Source organism: Cucurbita moschata, unplaced genomic scaffold, assembly GCF_002738365.1.
Source record: "Cucurbita moschata cultivar Rifu unplaced genomic scaffold, Cmos_1.0 Cmo_Scf00105, whole genome shotgun sequence".
NCBI classification, from domain to species: Eukaryota; Viridiplantae; Streptophyta; class Magnoliopsida; order Cucurbitales; family Cucurbitaceae; genus Cucurbita; species Cucurbita moschata.
This window is the reverse complement of record NW_019268621.1, coordinates 84,577-95,491: the sequence shown is the minus strand read 5'-3', so window position 1 is coordinate 95,491 and position 10,915 is coordinate 84,577.

The window sequence follows — 10,915 nt, the reverse complement described above, 5'->3', positions numbered from 1 at the left end:
TTAACCAACCTCATGTCTAGCTGAATAGTACCGTACCAAAGTTCAAAGGGACTGGGAAGCTCTTCAGAGGTTATATTTGCTACTATCGGCATACAAGCTACCTTGGAAATACCTTCAGCTATGTTTTCACCTCTAAGGAATTTGCTTTATTTTTCTTTTTCCGTGGATGCTACTCTACCCATTAGTTTTCACAAATCTAGTATACAACATTTTAATCATCCACTTTCTTCATATATATATATTTCTACCCAACCTACCAGAAAAGTAAGGCATAGTCGACGCAACTCATCTTGGGACTGACTCGGTAGCTTAAAAAGACGAGCTAAAACATAATATACAATATATTTATATTATATTAAACTAGAGTTCATATATAAGTACTATTTATTTTTTAAATTTCAAAGATCTATTACACAAATCTTATAAATATTTGTGATTCCATGGTCTAGTGGTTAGGACATTGGACTTTGAGTCCAATAACTAGAGTTCAAATCTCGATCGGACTTGTTATTTTCCCTTTAAGAGTTATAACTAATGCAATTAAATTAATTGATTTTAATTTGTTGGAACCCTATCAAATACAAAACGGGAAAAATGATGACACATATATTCAAAGTTTTGAACGTTTCCTATTTATTTTCTAGAGTTCAGAGATTTATTACACACAAATCTTGTAATTATTTGTAGTTCCATGGTCTAGTGGTTAGGACATCGGACTTTGAATCCTATAACCCATGTTCAAATCTTGATTGGAACTTAACTAATTTTGAATAGTAAAAAGTCATTTTTCCAATTTATGTGGAATTTTTTGGATTTTTAATTTCTTTACTTTCTCCTCGAAAATCCTTAGCATTACTACTGCTTAGCTTCAGAACTTACTAATAAAATGTATCTAAGAGTGATGAGAGAGACTATGATCATTACATGGATGATACTAAATATAGGTGGAGAATTTTAAAGAAGAAAAATAATAAAATATTAAGAAAATAGCAAAGTACCAAAATACCCAAGGAAACAATGACGGATGAAGAATGTTTAGAAAAATTGTGAATTTTTAAAGAAAAATAATAAAATATTAAGAAAATGGCAAAGTACCAAAATACCCCTAAAATGGTAGATAATTACGGATATGCCATTCTGCTCAAAATCAGAACCTCCACCGTGACCGCCTACACAAAATTCATCGAATCTCAAGATCCAATTATTGGATTTCCTCCAAAATTGGACACAATTTAGAACATTCACAAATCACCAAATCCAACGGTTAGAATTCGAATTGGAAGTCGGTAGCTCACTAATCGGAGAGGATATTTCTAATGAATTTTTCAAAAAATTTAATCTCCAAGTCACGTCGATTCTTAAGGTTTCAACGTCGGTGGAAGCTTCCCCTATAAAGTCTGAAGTTGGGGCAATAATATGGAACAAGAATCGAGGAAGGTCGAGCTCCTAATCGTAAGCAATAAGCATTTAGACTGTAGGTATTCACTCTCTAATTTGTTCCAAATACGAGAGCAATTGTCCACCATTTTCCTTCAAACTTGTTCATACAGTTTCTAAACAAGATTACCCAAAGTTTTATGAAGATAAAGTGCCTGGAACCCCCTCCCCTCATCCAATCTGCCATTGAAGAGCTTCAAGAAAATCATAAAAATTTAATACGATGATACACGATAATTTGTTGTGCAAGGAAAATCTCAACCTGTTTCAGTAGCTATGAGGATTGTTTCCATAGAAGAACAGGAAAAGAAATAATCTCAGAAACATGGGAGTTGAAGGAAATTAGTTTTTGAGTAAAATTTGGGGTAAGTATAGATTTCCTATTTATGGTCACTTTTCCTTCAAATGGATGATTTATTTAGCTTGAGAGGAAGTAACTTTAGTAAAGGAATGAAGAGCTCAAATGTTATAGAACAAGCTACTCAAGAGATCGATTTTCTGGGTTTCAAGTGAGTTGCAGACCGAGAACAATTTCATAAAATTAAAGTTCCAGACTCAAAGTCGTTCATCCAAATCAATTCCTTTAGCTTGAGTGAAGGATAAGGTAGAGGTTCGATGAACAAATCAAGACTTGAAAACCCCTAAAATTGGCTGTCCAATAAGAAATTCTCTGTTTATGATCCAGTGAGAACACTGATTTTAAACGAACTTTGGAGGCGAATATCTTAGACTACAATCAACAAGAAGGTATGAAATCAATCCGTAGTTATTCCTTATAACACCTTTAAGCTTCATGATGAAATCAAGGGGGGTGAGTTTTAGACAGTGACGCAAAGGACAAGCGCATATTATTCCTATCCAAAGGAAGAAGACGATGACGTGGCTGATTCAATTGAACCGGCCATGTCAACCCAAAATCCTTTCCCTCGATTTTTCTCTATTTTAACCTCCCTTCAAGAACGATTCTTATGAAATTTTATTTTATGATTCTAGAAACTAGACACGGTAAGAAGTGTAGAAGAAAATTTGAGGTAAGTCAGATACAGTAAGCTCAAGAATGGAGGTCTTGAATGTCGACAATGAGGTAAGTAGTGTAACGACCCTAAATTTTCACATACTCAGAGTCGCTACTAACGTCTCATGCTCATCTATAATGCGGAAATATAACTCTTACATGAACATAGTTGATAACGTAAACTTAAAAAAAAAATGTTTAAAACAACTTCTTCTCTGGAAAAAACAGCCATGGTCTTACGTGTTTAAATATGAAATACTACAATTTAGAGAAAACAAAAACAAATACAAAATAATTTAGAACAATGAAATGCAAAACAACCTATTCATACCAAAATAATTTAAATATGAATCTACCCTATGCACGTGCCACAGTCTCTGCTCACGATGTCGTCGTCTTCCGTACAAGTGCGCCTTGTCTTTACCTAAAAAATGATGTGGCACACGGCCTGAGTATTTCAAAGAATACTCAGTAAGTGGCCCCACTATAGGGGCCATGCAAATGCAAATACATGCAATCATGATTTAGGGACCTATCTCTAATCATCTTAGGGGTGGCCTCCAAAATTGGACAAATTGGATGTGTAGTACTTTCCTACACATGACTCACACGTGCAAGTGTGAATCCCCAGGGCGCTCGCACACCCCCTGGACCCTCTGGTCAAGTTAATCTGTAGCGACGTCCGGAAGTCAGCGGAACCCCATAATGTCATGCGCCTCATGAACACCCTCATCTGTATGCGTTTGCACCTGTGCGCATTCGCGCTCGTCATACGGTGCGCGTCCGCACTCATCATCTCTAGGGGAAGTAGCCCTATGCTTATGAACATACAATATGCATGAGGTTCCTCTAAATCCATCATAATGTCTCTTCTGACACAACCCTCTAGTCTCATCTCTTTGTTACTCTAGGTAACACATACTCATCGATATTTATATTAATATCATTTTCACGCTCTTAGGGTTGTGTCCTATGTCGATTTAACGACATGATGCAATATGGCACTCAGCATCATATAGCATGCTCAATATGGAAAACATCATCATATTAAGGTAAACGTCACGCAATCATCATACTTATCATATTGCCACAAAGTGCACCAAACATATCAAGTATGACATTTATCAAAATATATATATACTGAGCACATCATCAAGTATCGTAATCCACACACCATCATAACCCATACATCATCATAACTCATACATCATCATAACTCATATACTGCATCGTACGACATAGTTCATACATCATCGTAACTCATACAATTTTTAGCCTATCCTATAGTAAGACCACTTACCTGGTTAGCTTATACGGTTGTCACCAATTTATCTTTAATGAAAGTTCAATTTTTTCCCTTTGTATCCAAGCCAACCTATAAGAATCTCATGTTCAATTCTCTAACTCTTACAATCGTTCATGTGCTAAACTTCATGCGAGCATTAAAGACTTTGCATGGATAAAGTCTTGGAACGTTATAATATACATCTAAATATATATATTCTATTATATTAAGGTTTCATTTTCTATTTTTTTTTAATTTTATTTTGAGTGACTCCTCTCTTGTCTTTTGATATTCTTTCTGTTGTACTCTACTTTTTCTCTCAATTTTTGTTCGAGACATGTTATTACCAATTTTTAATGGATTCTTACTTAATCATTTAGTGTTAAATTCCAATTGATTCTTACTCCCTTATATTTTTCTCTCTTTCCTTTTATCTTATATGTATTTTTTTTTTCCTTTAATTTTGTTAAAATCTAAAATTCACAATATCAGATAAATTTCCTTTACAAATCTTTCCTCTTTCCTTTTTTTTTTCTTATTTACCTGTTAATTTTTTGTTCCGATTCTTCTCTTTTCCTCTCTGTTTTGTATTTACTTCCTATCTTCCATTTTTCTATCTGTTCTGTATTTTCTTTTATTCTATTGACAAATATTTGCCTCAACTATTCTAGTTATTTTCTATGACCTAACATCATAACAAAAAATCTAAATAACTGGTCAAGAGAATTAGGGTTCTAATTCTGAATAATTAGACAATGGAGAGGAAATCAGATTTGAATAAATGAAAAAGAGATCTAAAATATGACTTACGGTCATAACAACAGGATCTCTCTCCAATAATTAAATCTCCAGCTCTGCTGGTAAATCTGGTCGTTGGTATTTTTTCTTTTTTTCATTGCAGAACCACAGATACATCCCATAGGGATTTTGACTGATGAGTTGTTTGAGGAGAGATAGTTGGGAGAGGGAGGAGGAGTTAGTGGAGAGTAGTTTAGGGAAAATAATTATTTTAATTATTTTAATCATTTTAATTATTTTAATCATTTTTTGGCTGCAAGTAGCCACCTTGAAATGTTCTTAAAAAAATACATGTAGGAATCGGATTACTATATGAACTCTAAACCAAGTATGAATTAAGGATATATGAAAGAAAAACTCAAAGAACCGTGATTTAAGGCCTTGAACTAATCAAATTGCTCGAGATTTAAGTAACGTTAAAATAACTCGCTAAATGAAGTCTACTGCCTATTAAATTTTAATGCTGAGCTTATTATAATGAGATTATGTATGAAATTTAATGTCATTTGATAAGGGTAAGTAAACCAAGAAACAGTGTAAAATGACTCTAATGCCCCCAAGGTAATTTACATTTAGTTCATGACCCAGATGACCTCCAAATGCAATGAAACTCTGTAGTAGATCTTATGTTATGATGTTTGATGATGTTGTTTGAAAGCCTTTGAAATAAGTAGCAAAACCAAGAATTAGGGGTAAAATGATCAAAACGCCTCTAAGACTACTTATGATATTTCAAGTTCTGTACATGCTCCAAATGACCTATTACTTTCTATAAGGTATATTCTTAAGGACATGAAGATATGTTTGATATTTCAAGTTGATTAAAGCAAGTTTGAAACTTAAACAAAGTTAGGACCCACGAAACATCTAAAGGAAACACCTCAAGACTCAAGACTCTTCTAGAACCCCTAAAGAATTCATTATGACTCTATGACTTTCTAGAATAACTCATGCTTGGTATTATGGTGCCTATGTTTATTAATTCATGATACAACTTATGCCACGAGGAATTATGAACCTTAAAAACTTACAAGATTGAGAATCAAGAACAATACATTTACGACTACCATGGTAAGAAGAATGATAGGTAATACTCAAGGATAAGGAACCAAGGTCCTAAAACTCAGAAACTCAAGAAAGCTCCTAAGACCTCCCACGATACAACATATTCATGACTCAAACTATACTACTTGGAACGTATGAAGCCTTAAGCATAGGTATTCAGACTATGTCACTTGAAACGTATGAAGTCTTGGGCATACATATTCAGGTTGTATCACAGGGCAAGCCTTAAGATGCGGGTTCAAACTACATCGCTTGGAACGCATGAAACCATGGACATAGGTTAAGACTGTGTCCTTGAAACGAATGAAGCCTTGGATATAGGTTGTCAGGTTCATGACTAATACCGTAAATCATAGATGAAGTATCTTGTTGAACGAACCAAGAACAGAACAAGAACGTAGAAAGTACCAAGAATAAGACAAAGATCAAGGACTAGAACATGGATCAAGATCCAAGTTCTAAGACCAAGAACAAAGAACTAAGAACCATAGTACTAAGGTCCTTAGATTAGAACCAAGGTTTATGGATTCAAGGACCAAGGTCCTCAGGATAGATCATGATAGGAACCCACACGTCAAGAACAAGAACTAAAGGGCCTAAGTACTTATAACAAAAACAAGAACATGAAAAGAAAGCGTGTGGTACCCTAGCATATCAAGAACACGATTAAGAGCCTACAAGTAGGCTACTTATTGAGTCTTTGTACCCATTCCCTATTTTCCATGTTTTTTAGGTAATAAGGAGCTGGTAAAGGTTGGAAGTGGACTCTGGAGTAGGTGCCATGGACAAGCCTCACCCGTCGTCCTCAACCTTTCTATTTAAAAATGTTTTGTGTTGATTCCTTATTTTGTGTTTAACCTTTGTGTTATATTGTAAAAAATTATGTATGAACTTTATTTTGATATAATATAAATAGAATGTATATTATGTTTTAAATTTTCTTTGTTTTATTTTGTGAAAAATTTGTCCGTCTTTTTGGAGTCATCGAATCCACCCGACATATTTAAACTCAATATAACATGCCTCACCGTACATTGAATCTAGTGGTAGGATTCTTAGAATAGTAGTGACACTAACATCTTCTACTAAGCAAATATTTCACTAAAATCTTAATAAACCTAATGAAACATATAGTAAAGGCGAGCTTACGTTTAAAAGAGTTTTAATGGAAGGAAATGAAAATCTCATTTTTAAGACTTTGACAATCATATGCATATCTTCTTCATCTAAACATTCTAAATTTAAGAACTTGAGAGAATTTTTAAATATTAATTTACAATTTTCAAAAAAGAGAATTTTATTAATGCTAATTTTCTTTATTAATGAATCTCAACTAAATACAATTAATTAACAAGGTGACATAACACATGAAAAAAAGTAAACAAACAATAATATGTTTTGTTGTATAAAAAAGTCAACCCCAATGTAAAATATAGATAAAAAAAAAAAAGAATACGAAGTAGAAACCATAAAAAAAAATGTATGAAAAAACATTTTGTTCGTTAAGAAGCTTAAACTAAACTCTTGGTTCAATGGGCATGAAAAATCATAGCATTTTCATTAATGTGTTTGACTTTTTCATTCTACAAATAGGACCATAAAACCAGACAACACAGTATGGTTCTTCAGCCATACAGGGTTGTCTTGCCTTTATCTTGAATAGAAGTAAGTAGCACACAACTTTAGTATTTTAAAAAATACTTAGTAAGTAAGTCTACTATTGAAGTTAGGGAATGCAAACACATGCAACTCATGATCTAAAGACCTATGATTAAAATCATCGTAGAGGTGTCGTGAAATAGAAGTAGCATATGACTTCAGTCTTAAAATTCATGTGTTCCAAACAGCATAGCCTGAATACTTAAGCTCAAGGCTTCATGCACTCCAAGCAGCGTAGTCTAAATCATGAGCATGCTGCACCATGAGAGGTTTTAGGAGGTTCTTGGTTCTTGACTAAGGTAACTTACTCTTATTCCATCATGGCCCTAGATTACTCCCCATGATAAATCATAAAGGTCACGTGATCGGTGCATACTTGAACATGGCATCCTGCAAATCTTTGGTACCCAGAACATGGTGCAGGACATATCATCTAGGTGAGGGAAACATGACGCCAAACATAACATCCTGCAAAGAAAACATGGTGCAGGGAATCCCACCTAGAAGAGGAAACTTCAGCCTCTAAAAGCACTGCGTGATGGGAGGTCATGAGTCATTTTGGACATGATTAGAGTATTTCCTAGCATTCTTGAGTTTTTAAGTCCGAGGACCTTGGTCTCTTATCCTTGAGTGGTACCTAACATTATTCTTACCGTGGTAGTTGTAGAGCTTGTGTGGTATTGTTCTTGATTCTCAATCTTGTAAATTTTTAAGGTTCATAATTCCTTGGGGCATAAGTTGTAACATGCATTCGTAAACATATGAACCCATCATAATAACAAGCACGAGTCATTCTAGAAAGTCATAAATTCATAATGAATTCCTTAAAGGGTTCTAGAAGGGTCTTGAGTCTTGATGTGCTTCCTTTATGCATTTCTTAGGTTCTATCTTGGTTTAAGTTCCAAACTTACTCCAATCAACTTGAAATCTTAAACTTATCCTTATGTTCTTTAGAATAAGCCATATAGAAAATAGTAGGTCATTTGGAGCACATCTAAACTTTGAAATATCATAATTAGTTTGAGGGAAATTTTGGTCATTTTGTCCCTCATTTTTCAACATAAATGATTTTGATCAAATCATTTGTAACAATTAAAAAGTGGGTCGTATCAACTGTATTACTGGACTAAGACACTCAACCATATCCATATATACAGATCATTTAAGTTATTACTTGAACATGATTCTCCTATGTCAATCACATATTATTTAATATTACATTAATAACCTTGAATTTTTCATGCAATATATAATATTAAATTACAAGTAAAAAATCAAAATTATTGAATTAAATAACTAATTACGAGGCTTTATGGCATAAATTCCAACACCCGTCCTCAACAATTTTTTTAGGCCTCGAGTCTTAAATTGTGACTAAGAAAACAAGACAAAAAGTAAATAAAATAAAAGGAAAGTAAAACATACAATAAATTTTGAAAATACCGTAAAATTATAATTAAAAAAAATCAAAATCCAATATAAAAGTGGTAGTCAAGTTTGTTACAAATGGTTAATGGGTTTGGAACACAAATTTCAAAGAAAATGTAAAAAAACCCCAAATACACAAATGAACAGATGTGCCCGCACAGCTTTTGAACACTTCCCCACTTCGACCGACAACTAGTGAACACCTACAAAAAGAAATGAGGAAAGGAGTGAGTATAAAATACAATAAGCAACTTGTAGATTCTCATCGCATCCAATCCCTAGTAAGTTACCATAGACTTTTCTCTGGCTTTAGGAAGTTCGGTCTAATTATACAACTCTCTGGGCTTTTAAAAAGGCTTAAAAGTTTTGAGAATTCTCTTGCTGCTCAATGAATGATCCACACCCTCGGTTGGAACTTTATTGTTCTCTTGACTTAGGTAGCTTGCTTTGTTTACACAATGACCCACACCCTCGGTTGAGGCACTACACCTTATAATGATCTCGAGGGATAATATGGTGTCTGTTAATGTGAACATCATCTATGAAAGATTCGGTCATTCGACAACTTTGTTAGTATTTCACAAACATAAATAAATTTGAACTTGAATTTGTGAAATACGACCTTAAAATAATCTATTTTACCTTAAACGGGGTCGAAACTAGGCTCGGGAGGGTTGGAACGCTGACAAAATAGGTCAAAAATAGGTTTTCTGAGCCGAATAAGCCGCCAGAGCCGAGGGGTGTCATGCTGCAGATGTGCCACGTGGCACAACCAAAGGGCAACACGTGTGCAACGGTCTCGGGTTGAGGCACGGGTTGTTGGGTCGAGCGCGCGGGTTTTCGGTTGCAGTCGTGGGTCTGGGCTGACCGCGAGTGATAGGCCAGGTCTGTACTGAAAGGAAATGTCTGCAGGTGGGCTGGGCTGTGAGCGTCGGGTGTTGGATTGGGCTTACAGGTCTCGGGTCGTGGCTGATGGGTTAGGCCGTAATTGGGCTTTCTGATTTGGGCTGAGGCGATTGGGCAACGAGAGTGTCGTCGGCCGAGGTTTGGACTCGAGTGGGTTTGACTCGATTCGGGTCGCGGGAGTTCAGCCCTCGGGTCGAACTTTGTCTTCTTTGCCCGGTTACCCGAAGTTTTTCGGCGACCTCTCTCTCACCTCGGTAACGTCGTTTTGACCTCCTTTTTTCTCCATTTTCTAGTCTCCTCCCCCTAATTTCATTTTTAGTATTTGTTTGGTTCGTAAAGGCCTAACATTCCCGAATTTGAGAGGGTTCGAAAATCCGACGTTCTGTCTCCCTTATCCGATGGTGTACAACAAGTAGGACTCATCTAGATCTACCCCTGGTGTGTGTAAAAGTTTATGGGATTACTTTCGTTGCATAAAACGGAGGTTTCGACGTCGATTTCATAGGTTTTGGCTTTGCCAGAGCTTCGTCGGATTTTCTTACTGTCTTTCTCATTTTCTCACTATTTTTCCTCTCTGTAGGTGTATTGGAAGTGGCTGAAGGTTGGGTTTGGTTTCCATGGTGATCCCGACATCGGGCGGCATTTATGGGTCGTGTGCGAACAAAAACTCCAACGTTCTGTCCTGCCGGCGACNTTTTTTTTTTTTTTTTTTTTTTTTTTATGTGACCCATTACACCACCCATGTGGTTAAGAGCCACAAATTCTAACCAACTGAGTTATTTCAGGCACACAATCACTAAATTTAATAGTCGAGCATTGACGGAAACGTGTGTCAACTAACTGGTGAGGAGCTGCAGCTAGGCTACACATGTCGACATTTTGTTGGCGAGCGCAAACCCGCAGGTGACCTGATCCAAGATCAGCAACCAACTGACCAAATTGCCTCAAGATAACCTGTGACCTACGACCCTGCTGATTGCACCATATGTCACGATGACATAATTGGAAGGAAAATCATGTGCCCTTGGATTTGCGTAGACTATCAGAGCCAGAAGAGACAATGGTTGATCGTTAATGTACAAAACTAACCTATTATACATTTATAAATGTATATATTTCTGTTATACATTTATATTATATTGTATTATCAACGACAAGATATTACTTGTGCTTTTTTTCTTTCTTTCTTTAATTTGTTAGGTTGAATGCTGTTGACTTGTCACAAATTTCAAATATTTATCACATTAATAATAAAATTATAAATTATTAAAGTTAAATTGACAAGTGTCCTAAATTAGAATTGAAAATTAAAAATAATGAAA